General features: G+C 45.7%; 1 protein-coding gene across 1 annotated transcript in view; it reads left to right on the forward strand.

Moving 5' to 3' along the window:
* Positions 1-11582: 11582 nt before the first annotated feature.
* map9 (microtubule-associated protein 9) overlaps positions 11583-13550 on the forward strand; it is a 330082-nt gene continuing 328114 nt past the window's right edge. Inside the window, exon 1 of the mRNA XM_070871655.1 lies at positions 11583-11617. The gene's annotated coding sequence lies outside the window, so the exon portion shown is untranslated. The remainder of the gene's footprint in view (positions 11618-13550) is intronic.

Raw genomic sequence — 13550 nt, forward strand, 5'->3', positions numbered from 1 at the left:
ACTCTTGCACCTCACGTGACACAATCTTTATCGACTGATAATTCATTCCTACGAATGAAGAATGGATGTGTATCTTTGTCTGTAACCTGGTTTGGCCCATCCATTTGCAATATACTCACACACCTTTGACATCACTGGATCACGTTTGGTTGCTCTACCAATCTCTTCAGCTGTGACTGGCAGTTCATCAATGTATGAAAAATAAAACACTTCTTCCCTATCGGTTGTAACTTGTGATGGGGAAGGCAATCTAGACATTGCATCAGCATTACTGTGATCAGCTGATCGTCTGTATTCAATACCATATGTATATGCTGTCAAAATCAAAGCCCATCTCTGCATTCGGGCTGCAGCTAATTTGGAACTGGGACTTTGGATGGAGGATTGCTGTTAGGGGCTTATGGTCCATAACGATGGTAAACTTACGACCATACAAGTATTTGTGAAACTTCTTGACCACAAAAAATTTATGCCAAAGCTTCCCTTTCAATTTGCGCATAATTACTCTCACTGGCACTGAGAGTGCATGAAGCAAAAGCAATTGGTCTCTCCTCCCCACTATGTGATACATGAGAGATCACTGCCCCAACTCCACATGGAAAGGCATCACATGCTAGCTTGATCTCCTTAGATATGTCATAGAACTAACATGGTGCTCTCTACCAATTTGCTTTTACACTCCTTGAATGCTGTATCGCATTCTTTTGACCACTTCCAATGGACCTGTTTTTTCAAAAGTTTATTCAGTGGATGTAATACTGTAGCCAAATTTGGTAGGAATTTCCCATAATAGTTCAAAAGACCCAAGAATGAACGAAGTTCAGTGACATTCTTGGGAGTGGGTGCGTTTCTGATAGCATCCAGTTTTTCCATGGTTGGATGTAAACCATCTTTGTCTACTCTGTACCCTAAGTACTCCACTGAGTTTTTAAATAACTCACACTTACGAGCAGACACTCATACTCTGTGCTTCTCTAGCTGTTTGAGGACTTCATTCGCTTTGTTATTATGAATTTGCCTATTTGGTGCTGAAATTAGTATATCATCCAAATAATATACTACCCCTTCAATACCATGCAAAATCTGGTTCATCACCCCTTGGAATATGGCAGGGGTGGAAGACACTCCAAACGGTAGCCTATTAAATTGAGTATTTATAGTCAAACATGACTTGGACTCCTCATCTAATTCAAGCTGTAAGTAGGCATTTGTAAGATCCAGTTTTGAAAAGATCTGACCACCTGTTAGTGTTGTGAACAAATCTTCTATATTCGGCAATATATTGGGGACATTACCCTCTAGAACCTGGTTTACGGTTACTTTACCACACAATCTTACCTTACCATCGGACTTAGGCACAACAACAATGGGTGTAGCCCAATTACATCGATCTATCTTACAAATAATGTTCTCAGTCTCTAGTCTTTTGAGTTCTTGCTCAACTTTCTCCTTGAGTACATATGGTACGGAATGTAGCTTGCAGTAAACCGATCTAGTGTCCTTCTGTCCTGACACTCGCCTTAAAGCCTTGGATTGGACTGCCCGTTTCGCAGAACACCTTTGGACACTGCTTGATAACCTCATCCGTTGATGAAAATCACGCTTCCACAGAGAAAATCTTACTCCAATCCAGCTTCAGTGAGCTCAACCAATTTCTTCCTAGTAAGGCAGGCTTGTCTCCTTTCATTACTATTCGAGGCAAGTTCTGAAATTGATCTTTATATTTCACCGGTACGGTGATACGACCTACCACAGGAATTTTCTCTCCCGATTAGCCTCGCATCTCTAGCTTGGATTTCTCCAGTTGGAAATCACGCAATTTGTTGCGATATAGTGACTCCGGTACTACACTCACGGATGCACCCGTGTCAATTTGCATTGGTATCTTGGATCCCGCAACATCTATGTGGATTTTGATGCTTTCCGAATGCTGTCCGTTAACCTCGTGCTCCTGATGACGTGTACCTCTAACATCTCCATGCTATCTCCATGTTGTTCTTCCATGCTATGTAGTCTCTTTGGATTTCTACTCACAGCTTTGAACGCTGGACTCTTAAAAGCTGGTATACCCTTCAGTCGGCATGCCTTCGCAAGATGCCCAGTCTTTCTGCAGAAGAAACACTCTGCCTTCACGTATGGACAACTTTGAGCAATGTGTTGTCCCAGGCACGTATAGCACGACTTCGACGCTCTGGTAGAATTTCCAGTTTCTGAGACTTTCGGCCATGGCCGTCTTTTACTTTGAACCTGCAGGTGATTTACCTCGGTTGACTGACGACCGTAAGTATTATTTAATTCTCGGGAATATTGTTCGGCCATGCCCATCGACCTCGCTGTCTGACAAGCAATCTCAAAAGTCAAGTCATCCGTCGTCAATAACTTCCTTCTGATCGCATCCCACCCCACAAACAAAACGATACTGTAATGCTTGGTTTTGAAAATTTCAAAAATTACAGTGCATCGATAGCTACGATGTAATCACTGATACTTTTATTAGCCTTTTAATTCTGAATCCCGAAACGATAGCTTTCAGCAATTTCTAATGGTTTGGGGTTATAGTGCTGCTCCAGCTTCATTAAAATCTCTTTAAGCGTTGTGTCCTTTGGCTCGTCAGGCACAAGCAGATTTACAAGAGTGTCATATAATGCCGGACCTGCCTCCGATAAGAAGATCGCTTTCTTATGTTCCAACACAGCCTGGTTCTGGACTGCATTGTCTGGAACTTCGATTATGTTATTTGCAGTGAAATACATTTCTAGCCGATCCTCATACGCTTTAAAACGTTCCCAGTCGTGTCTATATTCGCCCAAATATCCCAATACACCTGATATTTTAATCTCTAGCTGTTCACACCGTGTGCTGTATTTTACCTCGGATTTTGTAACGACAGAAACTTCCAAAGTCTCTCTGTCGGCTGGCTGAATCCTTCACCAACAAAAATTAAGCTTTAAATCATCCGAAAAATCCCATCTTCCATCGTCAAATGTGATATCTTCACAGAGCACAGCACACATAGCTTCCTAACATGGCAGGCAGCTCTCTCGGAAGTCTCCGGAAATCTGATGGTTCTATTTCTTATTAACCCTGCACTTGCAGTACACAACACGTCCACATCCACAGTGTGGAGCTGCAAACATTACAAGCGTACAGACATTACAAGCACCAACCCTTGTACATGGCCTTCTTTGACCTTACAAAGGCCTTTGACACTGTTAACCATGAGGGACTATGGAGTATCCTCCTCCGTTTTGGCTGCCCCCCAAATTTTGTTGCCATCCTCCGTGACGACATGCAATCCGTGATCCTGACCAATGGATCCACGTCTGGACCAGGGTTAAGCGGGGCTGTGTCATCACGCCAACCCTCTTCTCGATCTTCCTCGCTGCAATGCTCCACCTCACATTCCACAAGTTCCCCGCTGGAGTGGAACTAAACTATAGAACCAGTGGGAACCTGTTTAACCTTCGTCGCCTCCAGACCAGATCCAAGACCGTCCCATCCATCCCATTTAGCATGCTGATAGTGCCACACAACATGATGGAGGGTCTCCTCAATGTGAAGATGGGACTTTGTCTCCACAATGACTGCGGTTGTTCACTGCTACCAATGCTGTCATGGACAGAAGCATCAGCGACAGGTAAATTGGTGAGGACGAGGTGAAATAGGTTATCCCCTCCTGATTGTTCTCTCACCACTTTCGCCGGCCCAGTCTGGTAGCTATGTCCTTCAGCCAAGCCACTCTTGGTGATGACCATTGAAGTCACTACATTCTGTGCCCTTGCTACTCTCAGTACTTCTTCCAATTGGTTTTGAACATGGAGGAGTACTGATTCATCAACTGAGGGCAGGCGGTAAACAGCAGGAGGTTTTTTGCCCATGTTTGACCTGAAGTCATGAGACTTCATGCGGACCGGAGTCAATGTTGAGGACTCCCTCCCGACTGTATACCACTGTGCCGCCACCCCTGGTGGGTCTGTCCTGCCCCTATATAGGATATACCCAGGGATGGTGTTGGAGGAATGTGGCACATTTGTTGAAAGGTATGATTCTGTGCGTATGACTATGTCTGGCAGTTGCTTGACTAGTCTGTGGGGCAGTTCTCCAATTTTGGCACATTCCCAGATGTTGGTGATGAGGACTTTCCAGTGCCAAGCTTGATGTCGGCTGGTCCATTAGATGTTATAGTTATTGTTTTTTCATAGCGGTTTGGTATAACTGAGAGACTTGCTAGGCCATTTCAGAGGGCAGTTAAGAGCCAACCACATTGCTGACACATATAGTCCAGACCAGGTAAGGACAGCAGAATTCCTTTGGTAAAGGACATTAGTGAACCAGATAGGTTCTTACGACAATCCAATAGTTTCATGGTCACTTTTGATATTAGCTTTTTATTCTAGATTTATTTAATTAACTGAATTTAAATTCCCCAGCTGCCATGGTGAGATTTGAACTCGCGTCTCATTAGTCCAGGCCTTTGGATTACTAGTCCAGTAACATAACCACTATGCTGCCGTTCCCCTAATAGTATCCTACCATTTATTGTGTATTCCCTCGCCTTATTTGCTCCCCCCCCCCCCCCCCGCTGCCCTGCCTCCCCCCCCCCCCCCGGCAAATGCATTACCTCACAATGCTCCGGATTGAATTATATTCACATTATAAACCTTTTCTTTTAATCTGATACTATCCTTTACTTATCTAGTTAGCCACAGTTGGACCACTTTTCTCATGCTGTTTTTATTCTTTAATGGAATGCATATGCATTGAGAATGTTGAATTATTTCTTTAAATGTTCGCTTCACAAGATATTGAAGCAGCTATGCTGCAGGTGAGTGACTACATGGGTGTATTGATGCAGCAGTACTCCAGGTGAGTGGTTACACAGGGCATTGAGGTAGCGTTGCTCCAGGGGAATGGCTAAGATGGGTGTATTGAGGCAGCGCAGCTCCAGGTGAGTGGCTGCATGGGACAAAAGTAACTGTGCTGCAGGTGAGCAACTACCTGGATGCATTGAAGCAGCGGTACTCCAGATGAATGGTTACATGGTGCATTGAGGTAGCGTTGCTATCGGTGAGTTGCTACATGGATGTAATGAGGTAGCGTACTCCAGGTGATGGTCTACACGGAGCATTGAGGCAACAGTGCTCCAGGTGAGCGGTTACACAGGAGTGTATGCTAGTGCTGTTGGGGAGGTGTTAAACTAATATGGCAGGGGGATGGGAACCTATGCAGGGAGACAGAGGGAAGTAAAATGGGGGCAGAAGCAAAAGGTAGAAAGAAGAAAAGTAAAAGTGGAGGGCAGAGAAACCCAGGGCAAAAATCAAAAAGGGCCACATTACAGCAAAAATCTAAAGAGACAAAGTGTGTTAAAAAGACAAGCCTGAAGGCTCTGTGCCTCAATGCGTGGAGTATTTGTAATAAGGTGATGAATTAACTGCGCAGGCAGCTATTAACGAATATGATATAATTGGCATTACGGAGACATGGCTCTAGGGTGACCAAGGCTGGAAACTCAACATTCAGGGGTATTCAACATTCAGGAAGGATAGACAGAAAGGAAAAGGAGTGGGGTAGCGTTGCTGGTTAAAGAGGAAATTAACGCAATAGTAAGGAAGGACATTAGCTTGGATGATGTGGAATCTGTATGGGTAGAGCTGCGGAATACCAAAGGGCAGAAAACGCTAATGGGAGTTGTGTACTGACCACCAAACAGTATTAGTGTGGTTGGGGACAGCATCAAACAAAAAATTAGGGATGCGTGCAATAAAGGTACAGCAGTTATCACGGGCTACTTTAATCTACATATAGATTGGGCTAACCAAACTGATAGCAATACGGTGGAGAGGGATTTCCTGGAGTGTATTAAGGATGGTTTTCTAGACTTATATGTCGAGGAACCAACTAGAGGGCTGGCCATCCTAGACTGGGTGATGTGTGATGAGAAAGGATTAATTAGCAATCTTGTTGTGCGTGGCCCCTTGAGGAAGAGTGACCATAATATGGTAGAATTCTTTATTAAGTTGGAGAGTGACACAGTTAATTCAGAGACTAGGGTCCTGAACGTAAGGAAAGGTAATTTCGATGGTATGAGACATGAATTGGCTAGAGTAGACTGGCGAATGATATTTAAAGGGAGGATGGTGGGTAGGCAATGGCAAACATCTAAAGATCACATGGATAAACTTCAACAATTGTACATGCTGTGTGGAGTAAAAACAAAAAAGGGAAGGTGGCTCAACCGTCGCTAACAAGGGAAATTAAGGAGAGTGTTAAGGCCAAGGAAGAGGCATATAAATTGGCCAGAAAAATTAGCAAATCTGAGGATAGGGAGAAATTTAGAATTCAGAAGAGGAGGAGAAAGGGTTTAATTAGGAGGGGGAAAATAGAGTATGAGAGGAAGCTTGCTGGGAAAATAAAAACTGACTGCAAAAGCTTCTATAGATATATGAAGAGAAAAAGATTATTGAAGACAAACATAAGCCCCTTACAGTCAGAATCAGGTGAATTTATAATGGGGAACAAAGAAATGGCAGACCAATTGAACAAATATTTTGGTTCTGTCTTTGTAAATGTAGATTCTTTTCTCTCAATCTGGTTCAGTAAAATTACTGAGTCGAATACCTCTTGTGCTTTGAACAAAGCAGTCTTTATTTTACCGGCCGGCAAGACCTATCAGACAGAAGATATACCCTCTGGATAGAGCGTACACACTCCCTACGGATAGGTGAAGTTACATTGTAAAGCGACAACAGTTATACATTCTCGGCAAAAGATAACAAGATAGGGCTAGAGTGACATCCTAGATAAACCTATCTCTTTTGGTCCCTCTTTCCCTTTGTCCACTCATAAGCCGACCTAAGTATGGTCTGATTTTAAACAAAGACCTTCTGTTAATGTTTCAGGTTAATAACATGATTTAATAAGACCTTGAGGTTTTCTGCAAGCTGTGGGTTTTGTTTCAATATGTGTTAGTGTTGTAACATTTCGCAGTCTCGAGTCCGAGATGTCATGGCATTTCCTCCATGAATTGTTTGTTAGCTTATACTGTCCCTATACAATTCCCACGTTCTCAACTTCAATGTCTCTATACATTTTTAAACATTCACATCTTCACGAAGTAGGACACATATAACTTCTGGAAATACTAGGGGACCGAGGGTCTAGCGAGAAGGAGGAACTGAAGGAAATCCTTATTAGTCATGAAATTGTGTAAGGGAAATTGATGGGATTGAAGGCCGATCAATTCCCAGTGCCTGATAGTCTGCATCCCAGAGTACTTAAGGAAGTGGCCCTAGAAATAGTGGATGCATTGGTGATCATTTTCCAACATTCTATCGACTCTGGATCAGTTCCTATGGACTGCAGGGTAGCTAATGCAACCCTACTTTTTAAAAAAGGAGGGAGAGAAAATGGGTAATTATCGACCGGTTAGCCTGACATCAGTAGTGGGGAAAATGTTGGAATCAATTATTAAAGATGAAAAAGCAGCGCATTTGGAAAGCAGTGACAGGAACGGTCCAAGTCAGCATGGATTTGTTGACAAATCTTCTAGAATTTTTTGAGGATGTAACTAGTAGAGTGGACAAGGGAGAACCAGTGGATGTGTTGTATTTGGACTTTCAAAAGGCTTTTGATAAGGTCCCACACAAGAGATAAGTGTGCAAAATTAAAGCACATGTTACTGGGGGTTATGTACTGACATGGATAGGGAACTGGTTGGCAGACAGGAAGCAGAGAGTAGGGATAAACGGGTCCTTCTCAAACGGCAGTGACTAGTGGGGTGCCTTAGGGCTCAGTGCTGGGACTCCAGCTATTTACAATATACATTTATGATTTAGATGAAGGAATTGAGTATAATATCTCCAAGTTTGCAGAAGACACAAAGCTGGGTGGCGGTGTGAGCTGTGAGGAGGATGCTAAGAGGCTGCAGGGTGATTTGGACAGGTTAGGTGAGTGGGCAAATGAATGGCAGATGCTGTATAAAGTGGATAAATGTGAGGTTATCCACTTTGCTGGCAAAAACATGAAGGCAGAATATTATCTGAATGGCGGCAGATTTGGAAAAGGGGAGGTGCAACGAGATCTGGGTGTCATGGTACATCAGTCATTGAAAGTTGGCATGCAGGTACAGCAGGCAGAGAAGAAGGCAAATGGTATGTTGGCCTTCATAGCTAGGGGATTTGAGTATAAGAGCAGGGATGTCTTACTGCAGTTGTACAGGCCTTGGTGAGGCCTCACCTGGAATATTGTGTTCAGTTTTGGTCTCCTAATCTGAGGAAGGACGTTCTTGGTACTCAGGGAGTGCAGCGAAGGTTCACCAGACTGATTCCCAGGATGGCGGGACTGATGTATGAGGAGAGACAGGATCGACTGGGCTTATATTCACTGGAGTTTAGAAGAATGAGGGGGATCTCATAGAAACATATAATATTCTGACGTGACTGGACAGGTTAGATGCAGGAAGAATGTTCCCGATGTTGGGGAAGTCCAGAAACAGGGGTCACAGTCTAAGGATAAGGGGTAAGCCATTTAGGACCGAGATGAGGAGAAACTTCTTCACTCAGAGAGTTGTAAACCTCTGGAATTCTCTACCGCAGAGAGTTGTTGATGCCAGTTTGTTAGATATATTCAAGGGGGAGTTAGATATGGCCCTGACAGCTAAAGGGATCAAGGGGTATGGAGAGAAAGCAGGAAAGGGGTACTGAGATGAATGATCAGCCATGATCTTATTGAATGGTGTTGCTGGCTCGATGGGCCGAATGGCCTCCTCCTGCACCTATTTTCTATATTTCTATGATAACAGTGCTCCAGGTGAGAAATTTAGAACTCAGCAGAGGAGGACAAAGGGTTTGATTAAGGCAGGGAAAATGGAGTATGAGAAGAAGCTTGCAGGGAACATTAAGACGGATTGCAAAACTTTCTATAGATATGTAAAGAGAAAAAGGTTAGTAAAGACAAACGTAGGTCCCCTGCAGTCAGAATCAGGGGAAGTCATAATGGGGAACAAAGAAATGGCGGACCAATTGAACAAGTACTTTGGTTCGGTATTCACGAAGGAGGACACAAACAACCTTCCGGTTATAAAAGGGGTCGGGGGGTCTAGTAAGGAGGAGGAACTGAGGGAAATCCTTATTAGCCGGAAAATTGTGTTGGGGAAATTGATGGGATTGAAGGCCGATAAATCCCCAGGGCCTGATGGACTGCATCCCAGAGTACTTAAGGAGGTGGCCTTGGAAATAGTGGATGCATTGACAGTCATTTTCCAACATTCCATTGACTCTGGATCAGTTCCTATAGAGTGGAGGGTAGCCAATGTAACCCCACTTTTTAAAAAAGGAGGGAGAGAGAAAACAGGGAATTATAGACCGGTCAGCCTGACATCGGTAGTGGGTAAAATGATGGAATCAATTATTAAGGATGTCATAGCAGTGCATTTGGAAAGAGGTGACATGATAGGTCCAAGTCAGCATGGATTTGTGAAAGGGAAATCATGCTTGACAAATCTTCTGGAATTTTTTGAGGATGTTTCCAGTAGAGTGGACAAGGGAGAACCAGTTGATGTGGTATATTTGGACTTTCAGAAGGCGTTCGACAAGGTCCCACACAAGAGACTGATGTGCAAAGTTAGAGCACATGGGATTGGGGGTAGTGTGCTGACATGGATTGAGAACTGGTTGTCAGACAGGAAGCAAAGAGTAGGAGTAAATGGGTACTTTTCAGAATGGCAGGCAGTGACTAGTGGGGTACCGCAAGGTTCTGTGCTGGGGCCCCAGCTGTTTACACTGTACATTAATGATTTAGATGAGGGGATTAAATGTAGTATCTCCAAATTTGCGGATGACACTAAGTTGGGTGGCAGTGTGAGCTGCGAGGAGGATGCTGTGAGGCTGCAGAGCGACTTGGATAGGTTAGGTGAGTGGGCAAATGCATGGCAGATGAAGTATAATGTGGATAAATGTGAGGTTATCCACTTTGGTGGTAAAAACAGAGAGACAGACTATTATCTGAATGGTGACAGATTAGGAAAAGGGAAGGTGCAAAGAGACCTGGGTGTCGTGGTACATCAGTCATTGAAGGTTGGCATGCAGGTGCAGCAGGCGGTTAAGAAAGCAAATGGCATGTTGGCCTTCATAGCGAGGGGATTTGAGTACAGGGCAGGGAGGTGTTGCTATAGTTGTACAGGGCATTGGTGAGGCCACATCTGGGGTATTGTGTACAGTTTTGGTCTCCTAACCTGAGGAAGGACATTCTTGCTATTGAGGGAGTGCAGCGAAGGTTCACCAGACTGATTCCCGGGATGGCGGGACTGACCTATCAAGAAAGACTGGATCAACTGGGCTTGTATTCACTGGAGTTCAGAAGAATGAGAGGGGACCTCATAGAAACATTTAAAATTCTGACAGGGTTAGACAGGTTAGATGCAGGAAGAATGTTCCCAATGTTGGGGAAGTCCAGAACCAGAGGTCACAGTCTAAGGATAAGGGGTAAGCCATTTAGGACCGAGATGCGGAGGAACTTCTTCACCCAGAGAGTGGTGAACCTGTGGAATTCTCTACCACAGAAAGTTGTTGAGGCCAATTCACTAAATATATTCAAAAAGGAGTTAGATGAGGTCCTTACTACTAGGGGGATCAAGGGGTATGGCAAGAAAGCAGGAATGGGGTACTGAAGTTGAATGTTCAGCCATGAACTCATTGAATGGCGGTGCAGGCTTGAAGGGCCGAATGGCCTACTCCTGCACCTATTTTCTATGTTTCTATGAGTCATCGTTGCTCCAGGTGAGCGGTTACACGGGGTATTGAGGCAACATTGTTCCATGTGAGCGGTTACACGGGCATTGAGGCAGATTTGCTCCAGGTGAGCGGTTACATAAGTGTATTGAGGCAGCTATGCACAGCTTTTCTGTAGTGTAGTGGTTATCACGTTCACCTCACACGCGAAAGGTCACTGGTTCGAAACCGGGCAGAAATATTTAAGTGTCCCCCTCCCCTTTTATAGGGGGCACTAGTAAAATATGGAATTTTAATGCCCAAAAAAACCCCACAAAAAAAACCTACAAAAATACAAAAAAAAAACAAAAAAAAGGGCCTTGGAAAATATTTGGAGTGTCCCCCAGATCGGGGGGGGGGGGGGGGCACTTGACCTCATGTTTATTTGTTTACTCTAAAAGAGTTGAGGCAGCTGTGTTCAGATGAGCAGTTACGTGGTGCCATTGAGGATCACAGGTACAATGAGGCAATGGTACTCTAGGTGACTGAGTCCATGGGACAGTGTAGCAGCACTGTTCCAAGTGAATAGCTACGTGGGTGTAATATGGCAGCTATGCCTCAAGTGAAAGCTACATGAGTTTTGAGGCATCTGTGCTGCGGGTGAGCAGTAGCATGGAGCCATTGAGGATGCCGTGCTCCAGGATAGCAGTTAAGAGGGAGGGCGCAGCCAGCGGGGCATGTGGAGTGTGGGAAAGTGCTGCGGACAGAGTGCGCGAGGGCTCTGAGTTCACTGGGAGCGGACGCTGCCGGCGTAATGCAGGTGGTGCGGGCGGAGAGCGGGCATGCGCTGTGGGTGTAATGTGGGCGCCAAGGGCGAGTGCCCGAGGGCGCTGTGGGCGCAGAGCAGGAAGGTACTGCGGGCGGGCGCTACAGGCAGGAGCCACGGGCGGAGAGCGGAAGGGAGCCATGGATGGAGAGCGGGAGAGTGCTGCGGGAGGGTGCTGCATGCGGAGAGCTGGAAGGAGGCACGGGCGGAGAGTCAGAGGGTGCTGCGGGCGGGAGGTGCGCGGCAGAGGGCGCTGTGGGCGGAGTGCGGGCGGTGTGTGGCAGGAGCCGCTGTGGTCGGAGTGCGGGAGGGCGCTGTGGGCGGGCGGTGCGCGGCAGAGGGCGCTGTGGGCGGAGTGCGGGCGGTGTGTGGCAGGAGCCGCTGTGGTCGGAGTGCGGGAGGGCGCTGTGGGCCGAGTGCGGGCGGTGTGCTGCAGGGGGCGCTATGGGCGGAGTGCGGACGGTGTGTGGCAGGGGCCGCTGTGGGCAGTGTGCTGACGCAGCATTGTTGTGCGGTGCTACGCGGCCGCCTTGTGATTGGCGGATGTTGTGGTGGTTTGTGGTTTCCAGGTTACGGGGAGAGACGCTGCGGGATCGGGCCCTGTGAAAGCATTTGCTGAATGAAGCCAGTGAGTTATTGTGGGAGCGGAGCTGAGCCAGGGCCCAAGCTCAAGACAGCCACGGTAAGGATTTAATTGGGCGCCGTGGTGAGTGAAACAGTGGAGATTTTGCTGCGGATGTTGGCAAAATCGTAAGCAGATATTCCAGGAAAAGGTGATGATTTTGTTAGAGACACTCAGCAGAATAAAGTGAATGATATTGGGATGTGATCAAACCAAACGGAAACACCTGCCCGAAAATGGTTCGGATGTAGTCAGGCAAAGGACCCTGAAATTGTGTTTGGTTTAGGTCAAACATTGGGAAACACTGATCCTAAAATGGTTCCATGAGTTTATTATTCGTCTCACTCTTTCTTTCATATACAAATCACACTCTTAATAGTTCTTTGGTCCCCGCAGGATTGCGCGTGTGTGTGCACATATATGTCCAAACCACAGATCTTTAATATCATAATTCACATTTTGCAGATTGTTGGAAAAAAATACAGCTCTCATCTTAGGTCCGTCGTCCCTATGAACCAAATTCTAACTTCAAACATCCAATATGGATTAAACAGATATAAATAAATGGGTTTGATTTAATAACCATTACAGAGATGTAGTTGCAGAGTGACCAAGATTGGGAACTAAATATTTGACTTTTAGAAGAGATAGGCAGAATGGAAAAGGAGGAGGTATAGCCCTGATAATAAAGGAGGGAATAAAGACAGTAGAGAGAAAGGATTTTGGATCAGAAAAACAAAATGTGGAATCAGTTTGGGTGGAGCTAAGAAACAACAAGGGGCAGAAAACACGAATGGGAGTAATCTATAGGTGCCTTAACAGTTGTTGTAGTTTCGGGCAGAGTATAAATCAGGAAATTAGAGAAGCATATATCAAGGGTTATCATCATCATCATCATAGGTAATCCCTCGAAGCGAGAATGACTTGCTTCCACGCCAAAAAGGAATGAGTTCACAGGTGTTTTAATGAAGGACCTAATATTCCATATCCCAAACTACATCTTGAAGGGTGGAAGATGCCTGTGCTTGGATTTTTTTAACGTGTGGTGGCTGTTGCACACCAGCCACCACACGGGCTTGACAGAGCTAGGTCTTGGTCCAGTGGCAAGGATTACCCAAGACGACTGGAGACCAGCTCTGTTGCACGGACCGAGTGCACACACATATAGCAGTGTGGGCTGGCTCGTGCTGCCCCTGGGCCCTCGCCTCTTCTGGGCCTCAGACTCGCGCCTCTCCTGGGCCCCGGTCACTTCCTTCTATAACCTCTTGCCGCTCCTTCGCCCCTCCTACTGTACCGCCCGCACTGCAATTAGCGACCTGACTTCACAGCTGTCTCCCTCCTGCAGTGGTATGCTGCCGCACGCTGCTCCCTCTGATGACCCCGGCCTGCTGATGGT

The sequence above is a fragment of the Pristiophorus japonicus genome, chromosome 2 (assembly GCF_044704955.1).
Source record: "Pristiophorus japonicus isolate sPriJap1 chromosome 2, sPriJap1.hap1, whole genome shotgun sequence".
NCBI lineage: Eukaryota > Metazoa > Chordata > Chondrichthyes > Pristiophoridae > Pristiophorus > Pristiophorus japonicus.